This window comes from Miniopterus natalensis, unplaced genomic scaffold, assembly GCF_054644295.1.
Source record: "Miniopterus natalensis isolate mMinNat1 unplaced genomic scaffold, mMinNat1.hap1 Scaffold_60, whole genome shotgun sequence".
Taxonomy (NCBI): domain Eukaryota; kingdom Metazoa; phylum Chordata; class Mammalia; order Chiroptera; family Miniopteridae; genus Miniopterus; species Miniopterus natalensis.
Window position 1 is genome coordinate 481,367 of NW_028269992.1, and position 19,732 is coordinate 501,098.

The window sequence follows — 19,732 nt, forward strand, 5'->3', positions numbered from 1 at the left end:
GTGATGTTGAGGGCTAGGATATTCCAGCAGTGAAAACACACATTTCTATAAAGACTTTGAAGCAGCAAGCAAAAGCCTAGTGGCTGAGTGTTCTTTCAGAGAGAAACATGCATTTCATCCTTCTGGAGTGAATTTTCATGCTGGAGTTCATATGCATTTTATACTGTGCAGAATGTAGCTACCTGCTGGGGGTTGTGTCATAGAAGCACCTTTTCTGCAGGAGTTTATTGGAACATTCATTGTTTGGCTAAGTTATTTAGGGTTGGTTTTGGAAGGTCTTTCAACCTTGGCCAAATCCCGCTTCGTACGCAAGTTTTTAATAGCGCTGTTTCCAAGTGTCCACAAAGAGCTGCTGCTTGAAACTGTCCACATGCACATCTCGTATACTGGTGTGCTCGTTTCACTACCTGGATTTTGGTTTCCTCTTCTTTCTTTGAAATGACAAGTCTTCATTCAGCATTCTACACACACCTTGTACCAGCTTCAGTTTGAAGCATGTTGGTGCTCTCAAAACGCTGTGTAACCTATGTAGAGTGTGTTACTCTCCAGCACTGAATACACAACTTAGAGCTCCTTTCACCACAGACACGCAAACACATCTTTTTGTGAAAGTCCTACTTCAGGTCCCTTGGGAATGTAAGGGTTTCCTGGAGAACATGAAGTCAATCATGCTTTTGCACTCTACTACCAATAGAAATGACCTCTTGTACATGCCTGACTGAGTTTCACTGCAAAATGCCCTTGTTTTCTGGTTTCTTGAATGTTCTCAACACATTAGGAGAAAGAGCGTGTTTGAGCAAGATCGATGCAGTGTGCTTTTCCCTAGATTTCAAGTGATTTGGGAAATATAATCCTTATTTTTCCACATTGTGAAAGAAACATGAGGCTTGCAAGAGATTGAAAAAATGCATCCCAAAACGTACTCCAGCGGTGAAAGCACACGTTTCTACAAAGACTTTGAAGTAGCAAGTAAAAGCCAATGGCTGAGTGTTCTTTCAGAGAGAAACATACACATTTCATCCTTCTGGAGTGAATTTTCAGCCTGGAATTCATATGCATTTGTACCGTGCAGAATGTAACTACCTGCTCGGGGGTTGTGTCATAGAAGCAACTTTCCTGCAGGAGCTTATTGGAACATTCATTGTTTGGCTAACTTCTTTGGGTTGGTTTTGGAAGGTCTTTCAACTTTAGCCAAATCCGCTTTCTTACGAAATTTTTTCACAGCCTTGTTTCCAAGAGCCCACAAAGAACTGCTGCTTAAAACTCTCCACATGCACATCTCCCATACTGGTGTGCTCGTTTCACTACCTGGATTTTGGTTTCCTCTTCTTTCTTTGAAATTACAAGCCCTCTTTCTGCATGCTACACACACCTTGTAGCAGTTTCAGTTTGCAGCATATTGGTGCTCTTAAAACGCTGAGTAACCTGTGTAGAGTGTGTCAATCTCCAGCACTGAATACACAACTTAGAGCTCCTTTCACCACAGACACGCAAACACATCTTTTTGTAAAAGTCCTACTTCTTTACTCTTGGAAATGTAAGGGTTTCATCGAGAACTTGAAGTCAATCATGCTTTTGCACTCTGCAACCAATAGGAATGAACTCTTGTACATACCCGTCTGAATTTCAGTGCAAAATGCCCTTCTTTTCTGGTTTGTTGAAAGTTCACAACACATTAGGAGATAGAGCGTGTTTGAAGAAGACTGATGCAGTGTGCGTTTTCCTGGATTTCTAGTGATTTGGGAAACATAATCCGTGTTTTCCCACATTGTCTAAGAAACAACATGAGGCTTGCAAGAGATTGAAACAATGCATCCTAAAACTTATTCCAGCAGTGAAAACACACGTTTCTACAAAGACTTGGAAGGAGCAAGCAAAAGAATAGTGGCTGAGTGTCCTTTCAGAGAGAAACACATGCATTTCATCCTTCTGGAGTGAGTTTTCTTGCTGGAATTCATATGCATTTTGTACTGTGCAGAATGTAGCTACCTGCTCGGGGGTTGTGTCATAGATGCACCTTTCCTGCAGGAGCTTATTGGAACTTTCATTGTTTGGCTAAGTTATTTAGGGTTGGTTTTGGAAGGTCTTTCAACTTTGGCCAAATCCGCTTTGTACGAAAGTTTTTCACAGCCCTGTTTCCAAGTGTCCACAAAGAGCTGCTGCTTGAAAGTGTCCACATGCACATCTCCCATACTGGTGTGCTCGTTTCACTACCTGGATTTTGGTTTCCTCTTCTTTCTTTGAAATGACAAGTCTTCATTCAGCATGCTACACACACCTTGTAGCAGTTTCAGTTTGAAGCATGTTGGTGCTCTCAAAACGCTGTGTATCCTGTGTAGAGTGTGTCACTCTACAGCACGGAATACACAACTTAGAGCTCCTTTCAACACAGACACGCAAACACGTCTTTTTGGGAAAGTCCTAACTCAGGTAAATTGGAAATGTAATGGTTTCATCGAAAACATGAAGACAATCATGCTTTTGAACTCTGCAACCGAAAGAAATGGCTTTTTGTACATGCCATTCTGAATTTCACTGCAAAATGCCCTTCTTTTCTGGTTTGTTGAAAGTTCAAAACACTTTAGGAGATAGAACGTGTTTGAAGAAGACTGATGCAGTGTGCGTTTTCCTGGATTTCAAGTGATTCGGGATACATACTCCTTGTTTTTCGACATTGTCTAAGAAACAACATGAGGCTTGCAAGAGATTGAAAAAATGCATCCTAAAACTTATGCCTGCAGTGAAAACACACGTTTCTACAAAGACTTGGAAGGAGCAAGCAAAAGAATAGTGGCTGAGAGTTCTTTCAGAGAGAAACACACGTATTTCATCCTTCTGTAGAGACGGTTAGGGTTACGATTGGACCTAGGGTTAGGGTTATGTTGAGGTCTAGGGTTAGAGATCCGGTTAGGGTTACGATTGGACCTAGGGTTAGGGTTATGTTGAGGGCTAGGGTTAGAGAGAAGGGTTAGGGTTACGTTTGGACCTAGGGTTAGGGTTATGTTGAGGGCCAATGTTAGACATCAGCTTAGTATTACGATTGGACCTAGGGTTAGGGTTATGTTGAGGGCTAGGGTTAGAGAGAAGGGTTAGGGTTACGATTGGACCTAGGGTTAGGGTTATGTTGAGGTCTAGGGTTAGAGATCCGGTCAGGGTTACGATTGGACCTAGGGTTAGGGTTATGTTGAGGGCTAGGGTTAGAGAGACGGTTAGGGTTACGATTGGACCTAGGGTTAGGGTTATGTTGAGGGCCAGGGTTAGAGATCCGCTTAGTATTACGATTGGACCTAGGGTTAGGGTTATGTTGAGGCCTAGGGTTAGAGATCGGGTTAGGGTTACGATTGGACCTAGGGTTAGGGTTATGTTGAGGGCTAGGGTTAGAGATCCGGTTAGGGTTACGATTGGACCTAGGGTAGGGTTATGTTGAGGGCTAGGGTTAGAGAGACGGTTAGGGTTACGATTGGACCTAGGGTTAGGGTTATGTTGAGGTCTAGGGTTAGAGATCCGGTTAGGGTTACGATTGGACCTAGGGTTAGGGTTATGTTGAGGGCTAGGGTTAGAGATCCGGTTAGGGTTACGATTGGACCTAGGGTTAGGGTTATGTTGAGGGCTAGGGATAGAGAGACGGTTAGGGTTACGATTGGACCTAGGGTTAGGGTTATGTTGAGGGCCAGGGTTAGAGATCAGCTTATTATTACGATTGGACCTAGGGTTAGGGTTATGTTGAGGCCTAGGGTTAGAGATCCGGTTAGGGTTACGATTGGACCTAGGGTTAGGGTTATGTTGAGGGCTAGGGTTAGAGATCAGGTTAGTATTACGATTGGACCTAGGGTTAGGGTTATGTTGAGGGCTAGGGTTACAGATCCGGTTAGGGTTACGATTGGACCTAAGGTAGGGTTATGTTGAGGGCTAGGGTTAGAGATCCGGTTAGGGTTACGATTGGACCTAAGGTTAGGGTTATGTTGAGGGCTAGGGTTAGAGATCCGGTTAGGGTTACGATTGGACCTAGGGTTAGGGTTATGTTGAGGTCTAGTGATAGAGAGACGGTTAGGGTTACGATTGGACCTAGGGTTAGGGTTATGTTGAGGGCCAGGGTTAGAGATCAGCTTAGTATTACTATTGGACCTAGTGTTAGGGTTATGTTGAGGCCTAGGGTTAGAGATCCGGTTAGGGTTACGGTTGGACCTAGGGTTAGGGTTATGTTGAGGGCTAGGGTTAGAGATCCGTTTAGGGTTAAGAATGTACCTAGGGTTATAGTGATGTTGAGGGCTAGGATATTCCAGCAGTGAAAACACACATTTCTATAAAGACTTTGAAGCAGCAAGCAAAAGCCTAGTGGCTGAGTGTTCTTTCAGAGAGAAACATGCATTTCATCCTTCTGGAGTGAATTTTCATGCTGGAGTTCATATGCATTTTATACTGTGCAGAATGTAGCTACCTGCTGGGGGTTGTGTCATAGAAGCACCTTTTCTGCAGGAGTTTATTGGAACATTCATTGTTTGGCTAAGTTATTTAGGGTTGGTTTTGGAAGGTCTTTCAACCTTGGCCAAATCCCGCTTCGTACGCAAGTTTTTAATAGCGCTGTTTCCAAGTGTCCACAAAGAGCTGCTGCTTGAAACTGTCCACATGCACATCTCGTATACTGGTGTGCTCGTTTCACTACCTGGATTTTGGTTTCCTCTTCTTTCTTTGAAATGACAAGTCTTCATTCAGCATGCTACACACACCTTGTAGCAGTTTCAGTTTGAAGCATGTTGGTGCTCTCAAAACGCTGTGTATCCTGTGTAGAGTGTGTCACTCTACAGCACGGAATACACAACTTAGAGCTCCTTTCAACACAGACACGCAAACACGTCTTTTTGGGAAAGTCCTAACTCAGGTAAATTGGAAATGTAATGGTTTCATCGAAAACATGAAGACAATCATGCTTTTGAACTCTGCAACCGAAAGAAATGGCTTTTTGTACATGCCATTCTGAATTTCACTGCAAAATGCCCTTCTTTTCTGGTTTGTTGAAAGTTCAAAACACTTTAGGAGATAGAACGTGTTTGAAGAAGACTGATGCAGTGTGCGTTTTCCTGGATTTCAAGTGATTCGGGATACATACTCCTTGTTTTTCGACATTGTCTAAGAAACAACATGAGGCTTGCAAGAGATTGAAAAAATGCATCCTAAAACTTATGCCTGCAGTGAAAACACACGTTTCTACAAAGACTTGGAAGGAGCAAGCAAAAGAATAGTGGCTGAGAGTTCTTTCAGAGAGAAACACACGTATTTCATCCTTCTGTAGAGACGGTTAGGGTTACGATTGGACCTAGGGTTAGGGTTATGTTGAGGTCTAGGGTTAGAGATCCGGTTAGGGTTACGATTGGACCTAGGGTTAGGGTTATGTTGAGGGCTAGGGTTAGAGAGAAGGGTTAGGGTTACGTTTGGACCTAGGGTTAGGGTTATGTTGAGGGCCAATGTTAGACATCAGCTTAGTATTACGATTGGACCTAGGGTTAGGGTTATGTTGAGGGCTAGGGTTAGAGAGAAGGGTTAGGGTTACGATTGGACCTAGGGTTAGGGTTATGTTGAGGTCTAGGGTTAGAGATCCGGTCAGGGTTACGATTGGACCTAGGGTTAGGGTTATGTTGAGGGCTAGGGTTAGAGAGACGGTTAGGGTTACGATTGGACCTAGGGTTAGGGTTATGTTGAGGGCCAGGGTTAGAGATCCGCTTAGTATTACGATTGGACCTAGGGTTAGGGTTATGTTGAGGCCTAGGGTTAGAGATCGGGTTAGGGTTACGATTGGACCTAGGGTTAGGGTTATGTTGAGGGCTAGGGTTAGAGATCCGGTTAGGGTTACGATTGGACCTAGGGTAGGGTTATGTTGAGGGCTAGGGTTAGAGAGACGGTTAGGGTTACGATTGGACCTAGGGTTAGGGTTATGTTGAGGTCTAGGGTTAGAGATCCGGTTAGGGTTACGATTGGACCTAGGGTTAGGGTTATGTTGAGGGCTAGGGTTAGAGATCCGGTTAGGGTTACGATTGGACCTAGGGTTAGGGTTATGTTGAGGGCTAGGGATAGAGAGACGGTTAGGGTTACGATTGGACCTAGGGTTAGGGTTATGTTGAGGGCCAGGGTTAGAGATCAGCTTAGTATTACGATTGGACCTAGGGTTAGGGTTATGTTGAGGCCTAGGGTTAGAGATCCGGTTAGGGTTACGATTGGACCTAGGGTTAGGGTTATGTTGAGGGCTAGGGTTAGAGATCAGGTTAGTATTACGATTGGACCTAGGGTTAGGGTTATGTTGAGGGCTAGGGTTACAGATCCGGTTAGGGTTACGATTGGACCTAAGGTAGGGTTATGTTGAGGGCTAGGGTTAGAGATCCGGTTAGGGTTACGATTGGACCTAAGGTTAGGGTTATGTTGAGGGCTAGGGTTAGAGATCCGGTTAGGGTTACGATTGGACCTAGGGTTAGGGTTATGTTGAGGGCCAGGGTTAGAGATCAGCTTAGTATTACTATTGGACCTAGTGTTAGGGTTATGTTGAGGCCTAGGGTTAGAGATCCGGTTAGGGTTACGGTTGGACCTAGGGTTAGGGTTATGTTGAGGGCTAGGGTTAGAGATCCGTTTAGGGTTAAGAATGTACCTAGGGTTATAGTGATGTTGAGGGCTAGGATATTCCAGCAGTGAAAACACACATTTTTATAAAGACTTTGAAGCAGCAAGCAAAAGCCTAGTGGCTGAGTGTTCTTTCAGAGAGAAACATGCATTTCATCCTTCTGGAGTGAATTTTCATGCTGGAGTTCATATGCATTTTATACTGTGCAGAATGTAGCTACCTGCTGGGGGTTGTGTCATAGAAGCACCTTTTCTGCAGGAGTTTATTGGAACATTCATTGTTTGGCTAAGTTATTTAGGGTTGGTTTTGGAAGGTCTTTCAACCTTGGCCAAATCCCGCTTCGTACGCAAGTTTTTAATAGCGCTGTTTCCAAGTGTCCACAAAGAGCTGCTGCTTGAAACTGTCCACATGCACATCTCGTATACTGGTGTGCTCGTTTCACTACCTGGATTTTGGTTTCCTCTTCTTTCTTTGAAATGACAAGTCTTCATTCAGCATGCTACACACACCTTGTAGCAGTTTCAGTTTGAAGCATGTTGGTGCTCTCAAAACGCTGTGTATCCTGTGTAGAGTGTGTCACTCTACAGCACGGAATACACAACTTAGAGCTCCTTTCAACACAGACACGCAAACACGTCTTTTTGGGAAAGTCCTAACTCAGGTAAATTGGAAATGTAATGGTTTCATCGAAAACATGAAGACAATCATGCTTTTGAACTCTGCAACCGAAAGAAATGGCTTTTTGTACATGCCATTCTGAATTTCACTGCAAAATGCCCTTCTTTTCTGGTTTGTTGAAAGTTCAAAACACTTTAGGAGATAGAACGTGTTTGAAGAAGACTGATGCAGTGTGCGTTTTCCTGGATTTCAAGTGATTCGGGATACATACTCCTTGTTTTTCGACATTGTCTAAGAAACAACATGAGGCTTGCAAGAGATTGAAAAAATGCATCCTAAAACTTATGCCTGCAGTGAAAACACACGTTTCTACAAAGACTTGGAAGGAGCAAGCAAAAGAATAGTGGCTGAGAGTTCTTTCAGAGAGAAACACACGTATTTCATCCTTCTGTAGAGACGGTTAGGGTTACGATTGGACCTAGGGTTAGGGTTATGTTGAGGTCTAGGGTTAGAGATCCGGTTAGGGTTACGATTGGACCTAGGGTTAGGGTTATGTTGAGGGCTAGGGTTAGAGAGAAGGGTTAGGGTTACGTTTGGACCTAGGGTTAGGGTTATGTTGAGGGCCAATGTTAGAGATCAGCTTAGTATTACGATTGGACCTAGGGTTAGGGTTATGTTGAGGGCTAGGGTTAGAGAGAAGGGTTAGGGTTACGATTGGACCTAGGGTTAGGGTTATGTTGAGGTCTAGGGTTAGAGATCCGGTCAGGGTTACGATTGGACCTAGGGTTAGGGTTATGTTGAGGGCTAGGGTTAGAGAGACGGTTAGGGTTACGATTGGACCTAGGGTTAGGGTTATGTTGAGGGCCAGGGTTAGAGATCCGCTTAGTATTACGATTGGACCTAGGGTTAGGGTTATGTTGAGGCCTAGGGTTAGAGATCGGGTTAGGGTTACGATTGGACCTAGGGTTAGGGTTATGTTGAGGGCTAGGGTTAGAGATCCGGTTAGGGTTACGATTGGACCTAGGGTAGGGTTATGTTGAGGGCTAGGGTTAGAGAGACGGTTAGGGTTACGATTGGACCTAGGGTTAGGGTTATGTTGAGGTCTAGGGTTAGAGATCCGGTTAGGGTTACGATTGGACCTAGGGTTAGGGTTATGTTGAGGGCTAGGGTTAGAGATCCGGTTAGGGTTACGATTGGACCTAGGGTTAGGGTTATGTTGAGGGCTAGGGATAGAGAGACGGTTAGGGTTACGATTGGACCTAGGGTTAGGGTTATGTTGAGGGCCAGGGTTAGAGATCAGCTTAGTATTACTATTGGACCTAGTGTTAGGGTTATGTTGAGGCCTAGGGTTAGAGATCCGGTTAGGGTTACGGTTGGACCTAGGGTTAGGGTTATGTTGAGGGCTAGGGTTAGAGATCCGTTTAGGGTTAAGAATGTACCTAGGGTTATAGTGATGTTGAGGGCTAGGATATTCCAGCAGTGAAAACACACATTTCTATAAAGACTTTGAAGCAGCAAGCAAAAGCCTAGTGGCTGAGTGTTCTTTCAGAGAGAAACATGCATTTCATCCTTCTGGAGTGAATTTTCATGCTGGAGTTCATATGCATTTTATACTGTGCAGAATGTAGCTACCTGCTGGGGGTTGTGTCATAGAAGCACCTTTTCTGCAGGAGTTTATTGGAACATTCATTGTTTGGCTAAGTTATTTAGGGTTGGTTTTGGAAGGTCTTTCAACCTTGGCCAAATCCCGCTTCGTACGCAAGTTTTTAATAGCGCTGTTTCCAAGTGTCCACAAAGAGCTGCTGCTTGAAACTGTCCACATGCACATCTCGTATACTGGTGTGCTCGTTTCACTACCTGGATTTTGGTTTCCTCTTCTTTCTTTGAAATGACAAGTCTTCATTCAGCATTCTACACACACCTTGTACCAGCTTCAGTTTGAAGCATGTTGGTGCTCTCAAAACGCTGTGTAACCTATGTAGAGTGTGTTACTCTCCAGCACTGAATACACAACTTAGAGCTCCTTTCACCACAGACACGCAAACACATCTTTTTGTGAAAGTCCTACTTCAGGTCCCTTGGGAATGTAAGGGTTTCCTGGAGAACATGAAGTCAATCATGCTTTTGCACTCTACTACCAATAGAAATGACCTCTTGTACATGCCTGACTGAGTTTCACTGCAAAATGCCCTTGTTTTCTGGTTTCTTGAATGTTCTCAACACATTAGGAGAAAGAGCGTGTTTGAGCAAGATCGATGCAGTGTGCTTTTCCCTAGATTTCAAGTGATTTGGGAAATATAATCCTTATTTTTCCACATTGTGAAAGAAACATGAGGCTTGCAAGAGATTGAAAAAATGCATCCCAAAACGTACTCCAGCGGTGAAAGCACACGTTTCTACAAAGACTTTGAAGTAGCAAGTAAAAGCCAATGGCTGAGTGTTCTTTCAGAGAGAAACATACACATTTCATCCTTCTGGAGTGAATTTTCAGCCTGGAATTCATATGCATTTGTACCGTGCAGAATGTAACTACCTGCTCGGGGGTTGTGTCATAGAAGCAACTTTCCTGCAGGAGCTTATTGGAACATTCATTGTTTGGCTAACTTCTTTGGGTTGGTTTTGGAAGGTCTTTCAACTTTAGCCAAATCCGCTTTCTTACGAAATTTTTTCACAGCCTTGTTTCCAAGAGCCCACAAAGAACTGCTGCTTAAAACTCTCCACATGCACATCTCCCATACTGGTGTGCTCGTTTCACTACCTGGATTTTGGTTTCCTCTTCTTTCTTTGAAATTACAAGCCCTCTTTCTGCATGCTACACACACCTTGTAGCAGTTTCAGTTTGCAGCATATTGGTGCTCTTAAAACGCTGAGTAACCTGTGTAGAGTGTGTCAATCTCCAGCACTGAATACACAACTTAGAGCTCCTTTCACCACAGACACGCAAACACATCTTTTTGTAAAAGTCCTACTTCTTTACTCTTGGAAATGTAAGGGTTTCATCGAGAACTTGAAGTCAATCATGCTTTTGCACTCTGCAACCAATAGGAATGAACTCTTGTACATACCCGTCTGAATTTCAGTGCAAAATGCCCTTCTTTTCTGGTTTGTTGAAAGTTCACAACACATTAGGAGATAGAGCGTGTTTGAAGAAGACTGATGCAGTGTGCGTTTTCCTGGATTTCTAGTGATTTGGGAAACATAATCCGTGTTTTCCCACATTGTCTAAGAAACAACATGAGGCTTGCAAGAGATTGAAACAATGCATCCTAAAACTTATTCCAGCAGTGAAAACACACGTTTCTACAAAGACTTGGAAGGAGCAAGCAAAAGAATAGTGGCTGAGTGTCCTTTCAGAGAGAAACACATGCATTTCATCCTTCTGGAGTGAGTTTTCTTGCTGGAATTCATATGCATTTTGTACTGTGCAGAATGTAGCTACCTGCTCGGGGGTTGTGTCATAGATGCACCTTTCCTGCAGGAGCTTATTGGAACTTTCATTGTTTGGCTAAGTTATTTAGGGTTGGTTTTGGAAGGTCTTTCAACTTTGGCCAAATCCGCTTTGTACGAAAGTTTTTCACAGCCCTGTTTCCAAGTGTCCACAAAGAGCTGCTGCTTGAAAGTGTCCACATGCACATCTCCCATACTGGTGTGCTCGTTTCACTACCTGGATTTTGGTTTCCTCTTCTTTCTTTGAAATGACAAGTCTTCATTCAGCATGCTACACACACCTTGTAGCAGTTTCAGTTTGAAGCATGTTGGTGCTCTCAAAACGCTGTGTATCCTGTGTAGAGTGTGTCACTCTACAGCACGGAATACACAACTTAGAGCTCCTTTCAACACAGACACGCAAACACGTCTTTTTGGGAAAGTCCTAACTCAGGTAAATTGGAAATGTAATGGTTTCATCGAAAACATGAAGACAATCATGCTTTTGAACTCTGCAACCGAAAGAAATGGCTTTTTGTACATGCCATTCTGAATTTCACTGCAAAATGCCCTTCTTTTCTGGTTTGTTGAAAGTTCAAAACACTTTAGGAGATAGAACGTGTTTGAAGAAGACTGATGCAGTGTGCGTTTTCCTGGATTTCAAGTGATTCGGGATACATACTCCTTGTTTTTCGACATTGTCTAAGAAACAACATGAGGCTTGCAAGAGATTGAAAAAATGCATCCTAAAACTTATGCCTGCAGTGAAAACACACGTTTCTACAAAGACTTGGAAGGAGCAAGCAAAAGAATAGTGGCTGAGAGTTCTTTCAGAGAGAAACACACGTATTTCATCCTTCTGTAGAGACGGTTAGGGTTACGATTGGACCTAGGGTTAGGGTTATGTTGAGGTCTAGGGTTAGAGATCCGGTTAGGGTTACGATTGGACCTAGGGTTAGGGTTATGTTGAGGGCTAGGGTTAGAGAGAAGGGTTAGGGTTACGTTTGGACCTAGGGTTAGGGTTATGTTGAGGGCCAATGTTAGACATCAGCTTAGTATTACGATTGGACCTAGGGTTAGGGTTATGTTGAGGGCTAGGGTTAGAGAGAAGGGTTAGGGTTACGATTGGACCTAGGGTTAGGGTTATGTTGAGGTCTAGGGTTAGAGATCCGGTCAGGGTTACGATTGGACCTAGGGTTAGGGTTATGTTGAGGGCTAGGGTTAGAGAGACGGTTAGGGTTACGATTGGACCTAGGGTTAGGGTTATGTTGAGGGCCAGGGTTAGAGATCCGCTTAGTATTACGATTGGACCTAGGGTTAGGGTTATGTTGAGGCCTAGGGTTAGAGATCGGGTTAGGGTTACGATTGGACCTAGGGTTAGGGTTATGTTGAGGGCTAGGGTTAGAGATCCGGTTAGGGTTACGATTGGACCTAGGGTAGGGTTATGTTGAGGGCTAGGGTTAGAGAGACGGTTAGGGTTACGATTGGACCTAGGGTTAGGGTTATGTTGAGGTCTAGGGTTAGAGATCCGGTTAGGGTTACGATTGGACCTAGGGTTAGGGTTATGTTGAGGGCTAGGGTTAGAGATCCGGTTAGGGTTACGATTGGACCTAGGGTTAGGGTTATGTTGAGGGCTAGGGATAGAGAGACGGTTAGGGTTACGATTGGACCTAGGGTAGGGTTATGTTGAGGGCTAGGGTTAGAGAGACGGTTAGGGTTACGATTGGACCTAGGGTTAGGGTTATGTTGAGGTCTAGGGTTAGAGATCCGGTTAGGGTTACGATTGGACCTAGGGTTAGGGTTATGTTGAGGGCTAGGGTTAGAGATCCGGTTAGGGTTACGATTGGACCTAGGGTTAGGGTTATGTTGAGGGCTAGGGATAGAGAGAAGGGTTAGGGTTACGATTGGACCTAGGGTTAGGGTTATGTTGAGGGCCAGGGTTAGAGATCAGCTTAGTATTACGATTGGACCTAGGGTTAGGGTTATGTTGAGGCCTAGGGTTAGAGATCCGGTTAGGGTTACGATTGGACCTAGGGTTAGGGTTATGTTGAGGGCTAGGGTTAGAGATCAGGTTAGTATTACGATTGGACCTAGGGTTAGGGTTATGTTGAGGGCTAGGGTTACAGATCCGGTTAGGGTTACGATTGGACCTAAGGTAGGGTTATGTTGAGGGCTAGTGTTAGAGATCCGGTTAGGGTTACGATTGGACCTAAGGTTAGGGTTATGTTGAGGGCTAGGGTTAGAGATCCGGTTAGGGTTACGATTGGACCTAGGGTTAGGGTTATGTTGAGGTCTAGTGATAGAGAGACGGTTAGGGTTACGATTGGACCTAGGGTTAGGGTTATGTTGAGGGCCAGGGTTAGAGATCAGCTTAGTATTACTATTGGACCTAGGGTTAGGGTTATGTTGAGGGCTAGGGTTAGAGATCCGGTTAGGGTTACGGTTGGACCTAGGGTTAGGTTTATGTTGAGGGCTAGGGTTAGAGATCTGGTTAGGGTTAAGGTTGTACCTAGGGTTATAGTGATGTTGAGGGCTAGGATATTCCAGCAGTGAAAACACACATTTCTATAAAGACTTTGAAGCAGCAAGCAAAAGCCTAGTGGCTGAGTGTTCTTTCAGAGAGAAACATGCATTTCATCCTTCTGGAGTGAATTTTCATGCTGGAGTTCATATGCATTTTATACTGTGCAGAATGTAGATACCTGCTGGGGGTTGTGTCATAGAAGCACCTTTTCTGCAGGAGCTTATTGGAACATTCATTGTTTGGCTAAGTTATTTAGGGTTGGTTTTGGAAGGTCTTTCAACCTTGGCCAAATCCCGCTTCGTACGCAAGTTTTTAATAGCGCTGTTTCCAAGTGTCCACAAAGAGCTGCTGCTTGAAACTGTCCACATGCACATCTCGTATACTGGTGTGCTCGTTTCACTACCTGGATTTTGGTTTCCTCTTCTTTCTTTGAAATGACAAGTCTTCATTCAGCATTCTACACACACCTTGTACCAGCTTCAGTTTGAAGCATGTTGGTGCTCTCAAAACGCTGTGTAACCTATGTAGAGTGTGTTACTCTCCAGCACTGAATACACAACTTAGAGCTCCTTTCACCACAGACACGCAAACACATCTTTTTGTGAAAGTCCTACTTCAGGTCCCTTGGGAATGTAAGGGTTTCATGGAGAACATGAAGTCAATCATGCTTTTGCACTCTACTACCAATAGAAATGACCTCTTGTACATGCCTGACTGAGTTTCACTGCAAAATGCCCTTGTTTTCTGGTTTCTTGAATGTTCTCAACACATTAGGAGAAAGAGCGTGTTTGAGCAAGATCGATGCAGTGTGCGTTTCCCTAGATTTCAAGTGATTTGGGAAATATAATCCTTATTTTTCCACATTGTGAAAGAAACATGAGGCTTGCAAGAGATTGAAAAAATGCATCCCAAAACGTACTCCAGCGGTGAAAGCACACGTTTCTACAAAGACTTTGAAGTAGCAAGTAAAAGCCAATGGCTGAGTGTTCTTTCAGAGAGAAACATACACATTTCATCCTTCTGGAGTGAATTTTCAGCCTGGAATTCATATGCATTTGTACCGTGCAGAATGTAACTACCTGCTCGGGGGTTGTGTCATAGAAGCAACTTTCCTGCAGGAGCTTATTGGAACATTCATTGTTTGGCTAACTTCTTTGGGTTGGTTTTGGAAGGTCTTTCAACTTTAGCCAAATCCGCTTTCTTACGAAATTTTTTCACAGCCTTGTTTCCAAGAGCCCACAAAGAACTGCTGCTTAAAACTCTCCACATGCACATCTCCCATACTGGTGTGCTCGTTTCACTACCTGGATTTTGGTTTCCTCTTCTTTCTTTGAAATTACAAGCCCTCTTTCTGCATGCTACACACACCTTGTAGCAGTTTCAGTTTGCAGCATATTGGTGCTCTTAAAACGCTGAGTAACCTGTGTAGAGTGTGTCAATCTCCAGCACTGAATACACAACTTAGAGCTCCTTTCACCACAGACACGCAAACACATCTTTTTGTAAAAGTCCTACTTCTTTACTCTTGGAAATGTAAGGGTTTCATCGAGAACTTGAAGTCAATCATGCTTTTGCACTCTGCAACCAATAGGAATGAACTCTTGTACATACCCGTCTGAATTTCAGTGCAAAATGCCCTTCTTTTCTGGTTTGTTGAAAGTTCACAACACATTAGGAGATAGAGCGTGTTTGAAGAAGACTGATGCAGTGTGCGTTTTCCTGGATTTCTAGTGATTTGGGAAACATAATCCGTGTTTTCCCACATTGTCTAAGAAACAACATGAGGCTTGCAAGAGATTGAAACAATGCATCCTAAAACTTATTCCAGCAGTGAAAACACACGTTTCTACAAAGACTTGGAAGGAGCAAGCAAAAGAATAGTGGCTGAGTGTCCTTTCAGAGAGAAACACATGCATTTCATCCTTCTGGAGTGAGTTTTCTTGCTGGAATTCATATGCATTTTGTACTGTGCAGAATGTAGCTACCTGCTCGGGGGTTGTGTCATAGATGCACCTTTCCTGCAGGAGCTTATTGGAACTTTCATTGTTTGGCTAAGTTATTTAGGGTTGGTTTTGGAAGGTCTTTCAACTTTGGCCAAATCCGCTTTGTACGAAAGTTTTTCACAGCCCTGTTTCCAAGTGTCCACAAAGAGCTGCTGCTTGAAAGTGTCCACATGCACATCTCCCATACTGGTGTGCTCGTTTCACTACCTGGATTTTGGTTTCCTCTTCTTTCTTTGAAATGACAAGTCTTCATTCAGCATGCTACACACACCTTGTAGCAGTTTCAGTTTGAAGCATGTTGGTGCTCTCAAAACGCTGTGTATCCTGTGTAGAGTGTGTCACTCTACAGCACGGAATACACAACTTAGAGCTCCTTTCAACACAGACACGCAAACACGTCTTTTTGGGAAAGTCCTAACTCAGGTAAATTGGAAATGTAATGGTTTCATCGAAAACATGAAGACAATCATGCTTTTGTACTCTGCAACCGAAAGAAATGGCTTTTTGTACATGCCATTCTGAATTTCACTGCAAAATGCCCTTCTTTTCTGGTTTGTTGAAAGTTCAAAACACTTTAGGAGATAGAACGTGTTTGAAGAAGACTGATGCAGTGTGCGTTTTCCTGGATTTCAAGTGATTCGGGATACATACTCCTTGTTTTTCGACATTGTCTAAGAAACAACATGAGGCTTGCAAGAGATTGAAAAAATGCATCCTAAAACTTATGCCTGCAGTGAAAACACACGTTTCTACAAAGACTTGGAAGGAGCAAGCAAAAGAATAGTGGCTGAGAGTTCTTTCAGAGAGAAACACACGTATTTCATCCTTCTGTAGAGACGGTTAGGGTTACGATTGGACCTAGGGTTAGGGTTATGTTGAGGTCTAGGGTTAGAGATCCGGTTAGGGTTACGATTGGACCTAGGGTTAGGGTTATGTTGAGGGCTAGGGTTAGAGAGAAGGGTTAGGGTTACGTTTGGACCTAGGGTTAGGGTTATGTTGAGGGCCAATGTTAGAGATCAGCTTAGTATTACGATTGGACCTAGGGTTAGGGTTATGTTGAGGGCTAGGGTTAGAGAGAAGGGTTAGGGTTACGATTGGACCTAGGGTTAGGGTTATGTTGAGGTCTAGGGTTAGAGATCCGGTCAGGGTTACGATTGGACCTAGGGTTAGGGTTATGTTGAGGGCTAGGGTTAGAGAGACGGTTAGGGTTACGATTGGACCTAGGGTTAGGGTTATGTTGAGGGCCAGGGTTAGAGATCCGCTTAGTATTACGATTGGACCTAGGGTTAGGGTTATGTTGAGGCCTAGGGTTAGAGATCGGGTTAGGGTTACGATTGGACCTAGGGTTAGGGTTATGTTGAGGGCTAGGGTTAGAGATCCGGTTAGGGTTACGATTGGACCTAGGGTAGGGTTATGTTGAGGGCTAGGGTTAGAGAGACGGTTAGGGTTACGATTGGACCTAGGGTTAGGGTTATGTTGAGGTCTAGGGTTAGAGATCCGGTTAGGGTTACGATTGGACCTAGGGTTAGGGTTATGTTGAGGGCTAGGGTTAGAGATCCGGTTAGGGTTACGATTGGACCTAGGGTTAGGGTTATGTTGAGGGCTAGGGATAGAGAGAAGGGTTAGGGTTACGATTGGACCTAGGGTTAGGGTTATGTTGAGGGCCAGGGTTAGAGATCAGCTTAGTATTACGATTGGACCTAGGGTTAGGGTTATGTTGAGGCCTAGGGTTAGAGATCCGGTTAGGGTTACGATTGGACCTAGGGTTAGGGTTATGTTGAGGGCTAGGGTTAGAGATCAGGTTAGTATTACGATTGGACCTAGGGTTAGGGTTAGGTTGAGGGCTAGGGTTACAGATCCGGTTAGGGTTACGATTGGACCTAAGGTAGGGTTATGTTGAGGGCTAGTGTTAGAGATCCGGTTAGGGTTACGATTGGACCTAAGGTTAGGGTTATGTTGAGGGCTAGGGTTAGAGATCCGGTTAGGGTTACGATTGGACCTAGGGTTAGGGTTATGTTGAGGTCTAGTGATAGAGAGACGGTTAGGGTTACGATTGGACCTAGGGTTAGGGTTATGTTGAGGGCCAGGGTTAGAGATCAGCTTAGTATTACTATTGGACCTAGGGTTAGGGTTATGTTGAGGGCTAGGGTTAGAGATCCGGTTAGGGTTACGGTTGGACCTAGGGTTAGGTTTATGTTGAGGGCTAGGGTTAGAGATCTGGTTAGGGTTAAGGTTGTACCTAGGGTTATAGTGATGTTGAGGGCTAGGATATTCCAGCAGTGAAAACACACATTTCTATAAAGACTTTGAAGCAGCAAGCAAAAGCCTAGTGGCTGAGTGTTCTTTCAGAGAGAAACATGCATTTCATCCTTCTGGAGTGAATTTTCATGCTGGAGTTCATATGCATTTTATACTGTGCAGAATGTAGATACCTGCTGGGGGTTGTGTCATAGAAGCACCTTTTCTGCAGGAGCTTATTGGAACATTCATTGTTTGGCTAAGTTATTTAGGGTTGGTTTTGGAAGGTCTTTCAACCTTGGCCAAATCCCGCTTCGTACGCAAGTTTTTAATAGCGCTGTTTCCAAGTGTCCACAAAGAGCTGCTGCTTGAAACTGTCCACATGCACATCTCGTATACTGGTGTGCTCGTTTCACTACCTGGATTTTGGTTTCCTCTTCTTTCTTTGAAATGACAAGTCTTCATTCAGCATTCTACACACACCTTGTACCAGCTTCAGTTTGAAGCATGTTGGTGCTCTCAAAACGCTGTGTAACCTATGTAGAGTGTGTTACTCTCCAGCACTGAATACACAACTTAGAGCTCCTTTCACCACAGACACGCAAACACATCTTTTTGTGAAAGTCCTACTTCAGGTCCCTTGGGAATGTAAGGGTTTCATGGAGAACATGAAGTCAATCATGCTTTTGCACTCTACTACCAATAGAAATGACCTCTTGTACATGCCTGACTGAGTTTCACTGCAAAATGCCCTTGTTTTCTGGTTTCTTGAATGTTCTCAACACATTAGGAGAAAGAGCGTGTTTGAGCAAGATCGATGCAGTGTGCGTTTCCCTAGATTTCAAGTGATTTGGGAAATATAATCCTTATTTTTCCACATTGTGAAAGAAACATGAGGCTTGCAAGAGATTGAAAAAATGCATCCCAAAACGTACTCCAGCGGTGAAAGCACACGTTTCTACAAAGACTTTGAAGTAGCAAGTAAAAGCCAATGGCTGAGTGTTCTTTCAGAGAGAAACATACACATTTCATCCTTCTGGAGTGAATTTTCAGCCTGGAATTCATATGCATTTGTACCGTGCAGAATGTAACTACCTGCTCGGGGGTTGTGTCATAGAAGCAACTTTCCTGCAGGAGCTTATTGGAACATTCATTGTTTGGCTAACTTCTTTGGGTTGGTTTTGGAAGGTCTTTCAACTTTAGCCAAATCCGCTTTCTTACGAAATTTTTTCACAGCCTTGTTTCCAAGAGCCCACAAAGAACTGCTGCTTAAAACTCTCCACATGCACATCTCCCATACTGGTGTGCTCGTTTCACTACCTGGATTTTGGTTTCCTCTTCTTTCTTTGAAATTACAAGCCCTCTTTCTGCATGCTACACACACCTTGTAGCAGTTTCAGTTTGCAGCATATTGGTGCTCTTAAAACGCTGAGTAACCTGTGTAGAGTGTGTCAATCTCCAGCACTGAATACACAACTTAGAGCTCCTTTCACCACAGACACGCAAACACATCTTTTTGTAAAAGTCCTACTTCTTTACTCTTGGAAATGTAAGGGTTTCATCGAGAACTTGAAGTCAATCATGCTTTTGCACTCTGCAACCAATAGGAATGAACTCTTGTACATACCCGTCTGAATTTCAGTGCAAAATGCCCTTCTTTTCTGGTTTGTTGAAAGTTCACAACACATTAGGAGATAGAGCGTGTTTGAAGAAGACTGATGCAGTGTGCGTTTTCCTGGATTTCTAGTGATTTGGGAAACATAATCCGTGTTTTCCCACATTGTCTAAGAAACAACATGAGGCTTGCAAGAGATTGAAACAATGCATCCTAAAACTTATTCCAGCAGTGAAAACACACGTTTCTACAAAGACTTGGAAGGAGCAAGCAAAAGAATAGTGGCTGAGTGTCCTTTCAGAGAGAAACACATGCATTTCATCCTTCTGGAGTGAGTTTTCTTGCTGGAATTCATATGCATTTTGTACTGTGCAGAATGTAGCTACCTGCTCGGGGGTTGTGTCATAGATGCACCTTTCCTGCAGGAGCTTATTGGAACTTTCATTGTTTGGCTAAGTTATTTAGGGTTGGTTTTGGAAGGTCTTTCAACTTTGGCCAAATCCGCTTTGTACGAAAGTTTTTCACAGCCCTGTTTCCAAGTGTCCACAAAGAGCTGCTGCTTGAAAGTGTCCACATGCACATCTCCCATACTGGTGTGCTCGTTTCACTACCTGGATTTTGGTTTCCTCTTCTTTCTTTGAAATGACAAGTCTTCATTCAGCATGCTACACACACCTTGTAGCAGTTTCAGTTTGAAGCAT